This window comes from Leucoraja erinacea, unplaced genomic scaffold (genome assembly GCF_028641065.1).
Source record: "Leucoraja erinacea ecotype New England unplaced genomic scaffold, Leri_hhj_1 Leri_117S, whole genome shotgun sequence".
NCBI lineage: Eukaryota > Metazoa > Chordata > Chondrichthyes > Rajiformes > Rajidae > Leucoraja > Leucoraja erinaceus.
In genome coordinates this window covers 45,197-59,565 of record NW_026575429.1, presented here as the reverse complement: position 1 = coordinate 59,565, position 14,369 = coordinate 45,197, and the positions used below count along the sequence as shown (strand labels likewise).

At 46.1% G+C, this 14,369-nt stretch overlaps 1 protein-coding gene across 6 annotated transcripts in view; it reads left to right on the top strand.

Moving 5' to 3' along the window:
- Nucleotides 1-14,369, top strand: part of amd1 (adenosylmethionine decarboxylase 1) — a 61,183-nt gene that overhangs the window by 28,267 nt on the left and 18,547 nt on the right. The window lies entirely within an intron of this gene.

Here is a 14,369-nt window from a genome sequence, read left to right as displayed (position 1 = left end):
GTAAATGCATTTCGGCAAAAATGCAGTAATTATCTGGCAGAGTTGAGGTGCCTGGTAGACGGTTGGAAATCTCTCTTCCCAAGAGAGATGATGGGAATCTGGAACACTGAGCTCAAAAGGCAGCTTGAATCAAAAAACCCTCACTGCATTTATGAAGTAATTGGATAGTCGTGAGTATAGACTTGGTTTATACTCTCTAGAATTTAGAAGATTGAGAGGGGATCTTATAGAAACTTACAAAATTCTTAAGGGGTTGGACAGGCTAGATGCAGGAAGATTGTTCCCGATGTTGGGGAAGTCCAGGACAAGGGGTCACAGCTTAAGGATAAAGGGGAAATCCTTTAAAACCGAGATGAGAAGATCTTTTTTCACACAGAGAGTGGTGAATCTCTGGAACTCTCTGCCACAGAGGGTAGTTGAGGCCAGTTCATTGGCTATATTTAAGAGGGAGTTAGATGTGGCCCTTGTGGCTAAGGGGATCAGGGGGTATGGAGAGAAGGCAGGTACGGGATACTGAGTTGGATGATCAGCCATGATCATATTGAATGGCGGTGCAGGCTCGAAGGGCCGAATGGCCTACTCCTGCACCTAATTTCTATGTTTCTATGTTAAGCTGTAAAATTGGTATGTTGGCTAGTTGGAAAACATTGTTCAATATCAACGTTTGGGCTCATTTCATTGAAATCTCAATATTTGTTGCTAACTATAGAACCGCTTACCAGGGAAGAACAAAGTCATGAGAGATGATGCATGTACAGTTGTAAAAGCCAACAACACAATTCCAACATCCTGTGCCCTATTAGCAAGAGTTAATCAGTGGAAATTGAAGTTAAAATAATCACATCTGCATTGTTATATTCTTTAGTACTTGGTGTCAATTGATCAGATCAAGGAAGGTAGACAAAAATGCTGGAGAAGCTCAGCAGGTGAGTCGGCATCTATGGAGCTAAGGAATAGGCGACGTTTCGGGTCGAGACCCTTCTTCAAACCGAAGGCTTCAGACTAACATTGTGTTTAGGTTATTTTAAAGAAAAAACAGGATTTTCATTGAGAATTTCATTTTTTTTTTAATGGGGGGGGGGGGAGTGGGATAGAGGGGATGGGGAGTGGGGGATAGTGGGAGAGGAGGCGGTAGGGAGGGGAGAGAGGTTATGGAGGGAGTGATTGAGGGGAAAGAGTAGGGGAGGAGGAGAGGGGAAAGAAGGAGGGTGAAAAGGAGGTGGATGGGAGTGCTGGGAAATGGAGGAGGATTAAGGTAGGCAGAGTGATGGCGAGGGGGAAGGGAGGGGGTGAGCGGAGGAAGTAGAGGAGGGTTGGGAGAGGGAGGAGAATGGGGGAGGGGAATAGAGGACTGAAGAGGGAGAATGAGGTGCTTTCACATTGATCTTATATTTTACAAGTTATTGCCGTGTTAAACTTTAAAAATGTTGCAGTCGCACTCCCACTTGCCGGCCGTGCCTGTTCAGTTAGGTGAGGGTTGCGTGACTCGCGTCCCAACGGGGATCTCTGGCGTCACATCGGGAGAATGAAATCGGATGTGTCAGTATTACAGCTGAGCAAAGGGGAATACCTCAAGATGCACGAGGAGGAGCTGGCAAAGATTCACTGGAAAGGTGTTTTGGTGGGAATTACGGTGCAGCAGGAATTTCTGCGGATAATTCGGAAGGCGCAGGATCATTTCATTGCAAAGAGGAAGAAAGATTCCGGGGAGAATAAGACGTCCATGGCTGACAAGGGAGGTCAAGGACACCATAAAAGCAAATGAGAAAGCATATAAACCACCAGGGGGCGCCGTACGATTGGCAGCCTCACCGACAGTCTCTGTCTTTTCGTCTTATATTGTTATTTTTAGTGTGTTTTGAAAGTTTGTTTTAATGTTCTCTGGTTTGTGTTATGTGGGGAGAGGGCCTGGAGAAACTTTTTTCCACTTTCTCTGGTCACTCTGCGGCCCACCATCGATGGAGCTCATCAGACTGACCTTGGGCGCCACCGCGGGGCGTGGACTTACAGCGGAGTCGATTCCTTGCCTGCGGTCTTTACATCGGGAGCTCGCAGTCTCGGGAAAGGCCGTGGATGCCAGGACCTCCAACGTCGCGGAAGGTTCGACCAGCCCCGACGCGGGGTTCGATCGTCCGGCACGGGGGAGCTGACATCCCCCCCGATGCAGGAGCAGATCGCCTCGCCGCAGAGGGCCCGACCGCAGGTTACAGGAGTCAAGATCGTCCTGTCAACGGAGTGGTCGAGGCCCCCGACTGCGAGAGGATGAAGAAGGGAAGAGAATGCACTTTTTTTCGCCTTCCATCACAGTGAGGATTGTGGAGGAGTCACTGTGGTGGATGTTTATGTTAAAATGTATTTTGCGTATTCTGTTGTTTTTTATTTGTATGACTGACTTGGCAAATGAAATTCCTTGTATGTTGCAAAACATAGTTGTCTAATAATGTATTATTGTATTGTATAACATTGCAAAGATTAGTGGGAAGCCAGAGGATTGAGATTTGTTTTATTAAAGAACAACAAAGGGTAACTAAAAGAACAATACGGAGAGAAAAGATGAAGTAGGAATGTAAACTAGCCAATAATGTAAAAGATGATAGCGAGAATTTCTACAGATATATAAAGAGTAAAAAAATAGGCAAGAGTGGACGTTGGGCCGCTGGAGAAGTGATGACGGGAAATCTAGAAATGGAAGAGGAATTGAATAACTTTTTAGCATCAGTCTTCACAGTGGACACCAGCAACGTGTCTGTAATACGTGCCAGAGAGTCAGTGGGTGGAAGTTAGTGGAGTGGCGATTACCAAGGCGAAGGTGCTTGGAAAACAAAGGTCTGAGGGTGGAAAAGTCACCTGGACCAGATGGACTGCACCCCAGGGTTCTGGCCTCAGAGATTGTGGAGGCATTAGTTGTGATATTTCAAGACTCACCAGAGTTAAGAGTGGTTCCTGAAGATTGGGAAAATTGCAAACTATAGGCCGGTTAGCCTGACTTCGATAGTAAGATTTTAGTCAATGATAAAGGATGAGTTATGCAGTACTTGGAAGTTCCCAGGGCTGGATGAGATTTATCCCAGGCTGCTGTGGGAAGCAGAAGAAAAGATTACTGGCACTCTGAAATGTTTACGCCTTCATTGGCTGCATGTGAGGTACCAGGTGACTGTTTATTTTAGAGATACAGCATGGAAACGAGCCCCTTCGGCAAATGGTGTCCGCACTGACCTTTGATATCTCACTTTCTCTCGCTCAGGTTTCTCATTGGAGATATCCTAATTCTTGAGGGAACGGGGGTTCCCCTCTTCTACTATAGATGAGGCTCTCATCAGGGTCTCTTCTATACCTCGTAACTCTGCTCTCACTCCCCATCCCCCCCCCCCCCCCCCCCCCCACTCGTACAACAAATACCCCTCTGACATTTTCGCCACCTCCAACGGGATCCCACCACTGGCCACATCTTCCCATCTCCTCCCCAGTCGGCTTTCCGCAGAGACCGCTCCCTCCGTAACTCCCTGGTCAATTCGTCTCTTCCCACCCAATCCACTCCTTCTCCTGGCACTTTCCCTTGCAACCGCAGGAAATGCTACACTTGTCTCTTTACCTCCCCCCCTGACTCCATTCAAGGACCCAAGCAGTCTTTCCAGGTGCGGCAGAGGTTCAATCAGTCCTTCCTGTCCTGGGCCTCCATAGCCAGAGTGAGTACCACTGTAAATTGGAGGAGCAGCACCTCATATTGTGCGGTATGAACATTGACCTCTAATTTCAGGTAGTCCCTGCTTTCTCCTCCCCTTCTCAGCTCTCCCTCAGCCCACTGTCTCTGCCTCTTCCTTTCTTCTTCCCACCACCCCCACATCAGTCTGAAGAAGGGTCTCGACCCGAAACGTCGCCTATTCCTTCGCTCCATAGATGCTGCCTCACCCGCTGAGTTTCTCCAGCATTTTTGTCTACCACTTTCTCTTCTGCTCCCTACATGCTCTGGGCACTATTCTAGAGGCTAACTAACCACACACATCCACACACCTTTGGGATGTGAGAGGAAACTGGAATACCCTGAGGAAACTCGCTTGTTGGCAGGGGAGCATGCTGACCGGTTGCATCGTGGCTTGGTTCGGTAATTTGAGCGCCCTGGAGAGGAAAAGACTACAAAAAGTAGTAAACACTGCCCAGTCCATCATCGGCTCGGACCTCCCTTCCATCGAGGGGATCTATCGCAGTCGCTGCCTCAAAAAGGCTGGCAGCATCATCAAAGGACCCACACCATCCTGGCCACACACTCATCTCTCCGCTACCTTCAGGTAGAAGGTACAGGAGCCTGAAGACTGCAACGACCAGGTTCAGGAATAGCTACTTCCCCACAGCCATCAGGTTACTAAACTAGGCTTTGACAAAACTCTGAACATTAATAGCCCATTATCTGTTTATTTGCACTTTATCAGTTTATTTATTAATGTGTGTATATATTTATACAATAGTATATGGACACACTGATCTGTTCTGTAGTCATGCCTACTATGTTCTGTTGTGCTGAAGCAAAGCAAGAATGTCATTGTCTTATCAGGGACACATGACAAACTCTTTTGAATCGTGAATCTTGAGAACGTGTAAATCCCACACAGACAGCACCCAAAGTCAGGATTGAATCTGGGTCTCTGGCGCTGTGAGACAGCAGCACTACCAGCTGGTAAATGTGGTCCTCTTTTCCTGGAATGCTCTGCCTGAAGGAGTGGTGGAAGCAGTCACGAACACCATGTATGAGGTCAAGTGTTGGTAGGTGACAATAGGTATAGGACAGGCACGTGCCATGAGTAATTAGCCAGGGTAGGCTGTGATTCTTTAAAAATCTTGAAAAACGCGCATGTGCAGATTATTTTCTCCCCGGTGACCTGTCAGACGTCTATTTTTTTAAATCGTGGAAACCGCGCATGCGCAGATTGTTCTCCTCGGTGAGCTGTCAGTCGACTTTATTAAAAAAACATTAAACTTGCGCATGTGCAGTAGGCTGGTGCACATGCACGCAGTCCACAGTGTAAAGGCAGAATTTCAGCTGCCTTTACGGACCGTTCCCACTGATGGCTTGAAGCAGCGTCGACGGCACGTGAGTAGCACATACTTCAGCGTTTAAAACGTACTGCTGATGAAAGGCACGGGAGAATTATGCCTCCCTAAGAGATCGATCTCTATGGGAGGCATAACTCTCCCGTGCCTTTACTATTTATGACCATTTTATATATGTTTTATATATTTATTATAATTATAATTTTAGTCTGGGTAGGCACTGCCTACCTTGCCCACCCTGACGGCACGTGCATGGTGCAGGAGTAGGCCATTCGGCCCTCTGAGCCACACCGCCATTCACTGTGCTGGATTATGACGGATGGGTTTGCACTGGTTGCTGGGGACAGAGAGACGCAAATGGACTGTTTCTGTGCTCGAGGGCACAATTGGCAGCCTCGCCAACAGTCTTTTTTTTGTCTTTTTTATTTCTAGTGTGTGTTAAAAGTTTGTGCAAAGGTTCTCCGGTTTGTTTTATGTGGGGAGAGGGGTCGGGGGAAACTTTTTTTTCCAATTTCTTACATTGCCGGAGATGCGATTAATTTTCAGATCTCATTTTCCGGTCGCTCTGCGGCCTACCGTCCATGGAGCTGGAGGCCTCTTCGGACTGACCTTGGGCCCCACCGCCGGGCGTGGACTTGCATCGGAGTCGATCCCTTGCCTGTAGTCGCTCCAACCGCGGCCTGCGGACTTTACATCGGGAGCTCGCCGTCTTGGGAGAGGCCGTGGATGTCGGGAGCTCCAACATCGGGGAAGGTTCGACCAGCCCCTACGCAGGATTCGATCGTCCGGCGCGGGGGAGCTGACATCCCTCCCAATGCAGGAGCTGATCGCCTCGCCGCGGAAGGGCCCGACCGCCGGCTACGGAGGTCAAGATCATCCCGTCAAGGGAGGGCTCGAGGCCCCCGACCGCAGGAGAGCAAAGGGAAGAGATTGAACTTTTGTTTCGCCTTCCATCACAGTGAGGAATGTGGAGGAGTCACTGTGGTGGATGTTTATGTTAAAATGTGTTTTGTGTGCTCCGTTGCTTTTTATTTGTATGACTGACTTGGCAAATAAAATTCCTCGTATGTTGCAAAACATACTTGGCTAATAAAGCATTATTGTCATTGTGTTGTCTTGTCTGTCTCCGCCACCCTTTCATTGTGTGGTGAAAAAACACGGGTTGGTTGACCTGCTCATGTTTATGTTCTGGGATTCAGAACAATGTTTGGCATGTTATCGAGTCATACAGTGTGGAAATCGGACCCTCGGCCCAACTTGTCCACAACGACTAACATGTCCCATCTACACTTGTCCCACCTGCCTGATTTTTGCCCATGTTCCTCTAAACCTGTCCTATCCACGTACCTGTCTAAATCTTCCTTAAAACATTGTGATAGTACCTGCCCCAACTACCACCTCCGGCACATCGTTCCATGCACCCTTTGTGTGAAAAAGTTACTGCTCAGATTCCTATAAAATCTGTTGAACTGCTATTTAGAAATGTCTAGGAACTCAGATTATCAGTGTAGACCGGGGGTCGACAACCTGCGGCCCCCGGGCCGAATGTGGCCCTTAGCCCGAATTCATCCGGCCTGCAGGCGGATATTTACCCCCGTTATCATCTGGTTGCCCTGAACAGCGGCCTCGAGCGGCGAGCTCTGGCTGTACCGCATGTTGCGCAAAGCCACCGGCACGGCACAGCCCGGCGCCTTCGGTGAACACGTTTAAGAAAGAACTGCAGATGCTGGAAAAATTGAAGGTAGACAAAAATGCTGGAGAAAGTCAGCGGGTGAGACATGCAAGGATTGCATGAGGCAGCCTCACCCGCTGAGTTTCTCCAGCATTTTTGTCTGCCTTCTGTGAACACGTGATTTGATGCCTGCCATCCGGGGCGGGATCAATGTGGACACGTGATGGGTGTGGCCCGCCATCCGCTCACAGACATGCGTCCCGGCCCCTATGCAGAACAAGGTTGCCCACCCCTGGTGTAGACTAAGCCTTAGAAAGACATTGAAATGTAAACTGTAGATAATGCCATATGAATTCTGTAATTCCGTTTGCCCTATTTGTAACAGCTATGCATAGAACAGTAGAGGACAGGAACAGGCCCTTCTGCCCACAATTTCTTTGCCGAACATGATGTCAAATAACCTCTTCTGTCTGCATGTGATCCGAGCCCCTCCGTTGCCTGCATAACCATGTGCCTATCTAAAAGTCTCCTAAATGCCACTATCATATTTGCTCAACCACCAGCGTGTTCCAGGCACCCACCAACCTCCGTAAGGAAAGGAAAAAAAATTGCTGCGCTCATCTTTAGACTTTGCCCCTCTTACCTTAAGCTATAACCTCTCCCGGTGGCTCAGCACTTCAACTCCCCCTCCAATACTGAAATCCGACCTTTCTGTCCTGGGCTTCCTTCATGGCCAGAGTGAGGCCCACTGTAAATTGAAGGAGCAGCACCTCATATTTCGCTTGGGTAGTTTGCACCCCAGGGGTATGAACATTGACTTCTCCAATTTCAGGTAGTCCCTACTTTCTCCTCTTCCTTTCTCCTTCTTTCCCCCTCCCCTTCCCAGTTCTCCCTCAGCCCACTGTCTCCACCTCTTCCTTTCTTCTTCCCGCCCCCCCCACCACCACACCCTCGCATCAGTCTGAAGAAGGGCCTCGACCCAAAACGTCGACTATTTCCTTCGCTCCATTGATGCTGCCTCACCCGCTGAGTTTCTCCAGCATTTTTGTCTACCCTCTAGTACATCATCTCCACTGTGGGGGGGAAAAGGGTCCTGTCAACCATTGGGTTGCAATTCTTGATAACTTGAATGCTGCAACATGGAGATGTAGTCTAAAACTAAAAACATGGTGAAATCTAAAAATAAGAGGAGAGTCTGACATGCTCGGAATTTAGTGTTACCGTTAAATGTTATTTTGGTATTTAGTATTTCCAAAAATGACGGTGTTTTTTAAAAAACATGTTTAGACTTGTTTTAATGTTGGTTGCCATTTGTATTTCTTGTATCTGTCACAATAGGTATTGTGGCATGTGACTGAACGGTCATTTAAATGAACGTTTTTAGACATGCAACAATGCATGGGGCCGTGATGTTGACGCAATCTCCCCTGCTTTCACGCATTTAAATCTTTTGATTTACGAGCTTAATTATGTTCCCTGTGGAATTCAGCGCATTTAGTATTTTTCACAATGTTTTCGGCAAGAAGGTAATTCAGTTTGATCAATCACTTGCTCACGAGAATTTTCCAGCTAGCTCCATTCCCCACCAGCCTCCTGAATGGCCCGTACAGATACTTTTCCTTCAGCTGCTTATCCAAATCCCCTTTGAATGTTATAAAACTACCTTCACTACTATCCTTGCTTTTGATCTCCAGCCTCTAACCATTTGCTATGTTTAAATATATACTATACCCGTTGGGTCCCAGTCACACGGGAGCCCTGGTCCCCCGACGCAATATTCCACCACTCACCCATAGTCCCCACGGGATGCCTGAACCCACAACACAACCCGTTCCCCAAGGCAATATTCCACACCACTGACCCGTTTACCCAAAGCACCAGTTGGCCTTATTCAAAATTGAGTGTACTGTAACTTTAAAATATTTTTTTAAATTAACCTTCCCTCCATGCTGCCAGGAATTTTTAAAAAGGAATAGCAACAGCACTTTCTAGTGCTGGCATCCATACTGCCGGGGCAGGGGTCAAGAGCCAAGAGTGTTTTATTGTCATATGTCCCAGATAGGACAATGAAATTCTTGCTTGCTTGGCTGTAGGGAAGAAGCTGTTCCTGAACCTGGACGTTACAGTTTTCAGGCTCCTGTACCTTCTCCCCGATGGCAATGGTGAAATGAGTGTGTGGCCAAGATGATGTGGGTCTTTGATTGTTAAACTGAGTTCGTTTGCCAGTCTAATTCAAGAAAACTTGATTCGAACCTTTGCTGCTGTTGAAATCGATTCTTTATTCTGACAGCGATGGATAATTCTTTAAACCTTCCAACACAGAGCTGGAAGCTCCAGGTCAGGTCCAAAGAGCTAGTAACTTTGGTACAAACTTAACGCATTATACAGGTATTAAACAATTATGGTACAGAAGGTGTGGCAAACAACCAATCATTATGGTTTACCATACATTAGCTTATTTGCATTAACCAATCAACTAAATCCTTTCCAGTGATTTGACAACATGTGTAATCACATGATTTTCCCTTTTCTGGCCTCTTTACAACCCTTGCTCCCTCTGTGGTTCTCTTTACCCTCTTTGTTCAAAATCATTTTATTTCAATGAAGTAAAACCACAGAAATATAAAATCAATTCTCAGAGACCACCTCTCAGAATATAAAATACACATCATACAGCAATTACACAATACATACACACAAACAGATATTTTCACTTTTGGAGTTACTTCTAAAACATCAGATTTAAACAAAGTCTAATACTTACAATCCTAATTAAACACAATATACTTCACAAATAATTTCCCATACAACTACATGGTTAAAATACAGTTACAAAGATTAAATATGAGTTTTGCCCCATTCTTACAAAGTGGTAAAGACTTAAGTTGTTTCTAATCACGCAATTCCCAACGCCAAGTACACAAAGGCCATATACTTGTCGTACTTGATAAATTATAATTGCTTCTTGCCAAGCTCGGGTCTAGTTTCATTCTGAATTACCTCCCCCTACTATCTCTGGAGAAAAGGAATGTAAGGCCTCTTTATGACCCTCGCTAATAGCATTCCACACAGCAAATGGAAGATTACTATATGCAGACCCCAATCGTTTGACTTGGATCAAAACAGAGTTACATTCTCAGTTTTCTATAAACATAAGAAATCACCCTTATACAAAAGTCACACAACCATCACCTATGCCTTATCTCTTATCTCAAAATAAACACATCTAAACAGCACAAACCAAATCACAGACTATTATCTAGCCTTGCGGTCTAAGACCAACATAAACTCTCTGCGACACACCAGAGCTCAAAGATGTGTCACAAAGAAAGAACAAATTATGCCTATGCCCTGGGAAGAGACCCCTTTAAGAACCTACACTCTAAACACCAAACTAAACCAAATACAACTTCTGACAGCGTTATAGCTGCTTCAAAGCAAACAAAGCTATGCCTATTCAGATCAACATTTCCATGTCATGATAAGCCATCTGTTCTGTGTGTTCTTTGTACTTTATTTCTTTGTGGGGACATATATTTCTGAAAACCCCAACTCCAAGCCCTTCTCTTGCAACTTAACATAAGTTCCTCACACAAAAGTTATCTGAGCAATTACATTATATAATATTTCCTCATGATGATGGTGGCTGCCTTTTTGAGGCTTCGGGTGAGAAGAGGGGGCGGGGGATGTGAATAACCCCTGGGAGAGGGGGAGTGTGAATAGCTGGGGGGGGGGGTTGTTGGGTTAAGGCAGTAGGGAGGGGGGGGGTTGGCTGTCTTTTTGAGGCGACACGGATGGTGAATAACCCGGCGGGGGTGTGGCACTCGGCAACTTGAGAGCCCATTGTGATTGGTGCACTGAGAGTGGCATTGTGACATAATCATTGGAAGCACCTGGAAAAAGGCTGCGTGTGAGAAGCGGTTTTTGGCTTTATTTTTTAAACTTTAATAGTGAATAACTTGTGAAATATAGGATAAAATCATAAGTGAACCTGATTAAGACGTGGAGGGGGAAAATGTGAGTCAGAATATGTAAAAACGTACGTAGTGGATAACATTTTGAGGAAGATACAAAAAAAACATACAACACACAAGATGAGACTTTTATAGGTATAGAGATATAGATAGAAAGATATTTTCACTTGTTTTTTTAGCCCATGTTCAATCTATGTCCTCTGGTTTTTGATCCCTTACATGGAAATATATTCTGTCTATACTCTTTATGATTTTAAACACCCATTGGGTCAGGCAGCATCTGTGGAGGCCAAGGGTAGTCAACATTTTGCATCAGAATCAATGACGCCTCAAGCCACAATGTCAACTATTCCTTTGCCTCCACAAATGCTGCTTGACTCACTGAGTTCTTCCAACACACTTATTCATGTTTAGGTTTATTATTATTGTCACAAGGTACAGTGAAAAACTCTGCGTGCTATTCAACCAGATCAGATATTCCATATATAGACACATTAGTATAATAATTAGGTAGACCAAAGGGGAAAATACAGAATGCATTCCACGCACCTGTCTAAGCTCACAATTCACTCACCAAATTTTGAGTTACCTGCCAATTTGGAAATTGTGTCCAGTGCACCCAGATCAGAGATATTAATTTATAGTTTAAAATATAAATCACTAGTCCTTGTACCAAGGGAACCTTCACTGTACAGTTCTCCCTTGTCCAAAACACATCCTTTGACTGCTATTTACCTGTGCCATTTTTCTATCTATGGCATGCTGTCACACTAGATAACTATTATTTTGTAGCATTTTACCAAATGCCTTTTGGAGCTCCAGTATTCACCATTCTGAATTTCTCTAAGTGAATCATTGTTCAAGTAAGTGCAATGCTGTCCCTGCCTATTGCCCCACACCTTGGTTAAACTACCTGGTGTGTAATTACTGGGTTTGTTCATAGTCATACACCATAGACATGGGCCCTTTGGCCCTACCCGTTCATGCTGATCAAAGTGCCCCATCTGAGCTAGTCCCCTATTTGGCCCATATCCCTCTTCTATCCATATACTTGTCCATGTGTCTTTTAAATGCTGTTGTGGTACTTGCTTCAACTATCTCCTTTGGCAGCTCATTCCATACAACCACCATCATCTGTGTAAAAAAAAAAAAAAAAACTTGCCCCTTGGGTTCCTATTAATTCTCCATCTTAAATTCTCTCACTTCACCCCCTCTCACCTACGACCTCCAGTTCTTGATTCCCCAATGCTGGGTAAAAGACTGCATTCACCTTTTTTGAACAAAGGGGTAACATTTTTTGGTTCCCCATTGTTAGACCCCACACCTGAATCGACACAACCCTTTTCCTGTTCTTAAGCCCATTGAGCACTTTTCCAGTTGAGCCAACCTTTCCTCTTGCTCTTTCATTGCCTGTCCTATTTCCTTCTTTACTTACCCCCCTGGACATCTTGTAACCGGCCTGGTTCTCGCTTGCGTTGACTAAATTATAATTAACTCGTGTTTTATTGTCAAGTGGCAGGTCATGGTTACTGATTGTATCTATGTACGGTTGATCTACTTGGCTAGCGTGCCACACTGAGCTTTTCACTGTACCTTGGTGCAAGTATGCAAAACAAGTCGACACATAAAGGGCACCTGCAAAGAATGCCAAGGCACGTCGTCTCCCATTGTTCTTTTTCCCCTATCCCCATTCCTCCCCTCCCCTCATGGCAGTCCTCCACGCCGGGTCCTCCTTTGTTCGTCCCCTCCCCCCATTGGTATCGGTGGCCGAGCCTCTGCCATGTGGTTTGCTTTTTTGAATTGGTGTTTAGTTTAAGAGATACAGCACAGAAACCGGCTCTTCGACCTTAGACTTGGACACGCTAGAGGCAGGAAATATGTTCCCGATGTTGGGGGAGTCCAGAACCAGGGGCCACACAGTTTAAGAATAAGGAGTAAGCCATTTAGAACGGAGTCGAGGAAACACTTTTTCAGTTGTGACTCTGTGGAATTCTCTGCCTCAGAGGGCGGTGGAGGCCGGTTCCCTGGATGCTTTCAAGAGAGAGCTAGATAGGGCTCTTAAAAATAGCTGAGTCAGGGGATATGGGGAGAAGGCAGGAACGGGTTACTGATTGGGGGTGATCAGCCATGATCACGTTGAATGGCGGTGCTGGCTCGAAGGGCCGAATGGTCTACTCCTGCACCTATTGTCTATTGACCTGCTGAGTCTACGCCAAACATCAAACACCTGTTCACACTAGTTCTATGTTGTCCCACTCACCACATACTAAGGCCTATTTACAGAGGCCAATTATCCCCCATGTTTTCGGGATGTGGGAGGAAATCAGAGCTCCCGGTGGAAACCACAGGGAGAACGTGCCAAAACCGCACAAACTGCACCCGAGGTCAGGATTGAACCCGGGCCTGGCGCTGTGAGGCAGCAAATCTACTAACTCCACCACCTTGTCGCCCTTACTTCACAATCTTTTTGGTCATCCAGGGAATATTCGCTGACTGTCTCGTTGAGGCCAGTATTACTAGCTGCTAGTTCCATGTTAAAGGCCTTCAGTTATTCACCCAAGCCAGAGTTGTCCTCATCCCTTGGAAGTTAACACATCCAACTAATTGTTTTTCTCATTTTTACACTCAAAAATAGATGCTCAAACCTTGAATTCAAATGCGCAATTAACTGTGCAGTCAAGACCAATTAAAATAAGTTACTGCCGTGCCAGTTGAGTAGAACTTGGTTTGACAGGTTTGTTTACTGGTGGGGCAGCTGGCTTAGACATTGTGCTTCAGGGCAAGGTTGCTTCTTCATGCTGAAAATTTGCAAAATCTATCATTACCTGCTCATGAATTGTTTTATGTTATCCAGTAATGCCGAGTAATTTGTAGGAGAGAACTGCAGACGCTTGTTTACACCGAAGATAGGCACAAAATGCTGGAGTGTCCCAGCGGGACAGGCAGCATCTCTGGAGAGAAGGAATGGGGGAGGTTTTCGGGTCGAGACCCTTCTTCAGACTGAGAGTCGGGGGAGAGGAGGACACGGGTAGGGACGGGTGAGATGGGAAAACGAGAACAACGGGAATGCAGATCAGGGGAAAAAGTAGACTAGATCATTGTTAGCCTGGGGCCATACAAAGACAAAATGTAATCATGACAGTCCGACTGGTCAGAGAACGGCGGGGGGCGGTGGTGGTGGTGGTGGTGGTGGTGGATAGAGAGGAAAAGCCAGGGTTACTTGAAGTTGGAGAAGTCAATATTCAGAGTAATTTGTTTGAACCATACCTTTCCAGCATCGGTTTTGTTGGAGGCTTCCAGTTGCTTGTTGTCAGAGGCAACTGTCGGAGTCTGCTGTTGGTCAGGACAGTGTTGCAGTGCCCTAATGGTTGTAATATAGTTTATCCGTTCTCTAGAGTTTATCATGGGTTTATATATTCGATGTATTGACACAGGAGGGCGCCATTTAGTCTTGGCCGGTTGTGTGCCTTTCCTTCATGTAATAATATCAGTGCCATCACCGAAACCAAGTGGCACAGTGCCTCTGCTGGTGGAGCTGTTGCCTCACAGCACCAAAGACCCCGCTTCCATCCTGCTCTCTGTGTGGAGTTTGCACGTTTCCCCCTGTGACCACACAACCAGGAGGCTTCCTCCCACATCCCACAGACGTGCAGGCTTGTAGATTAATTGGCTTGTGT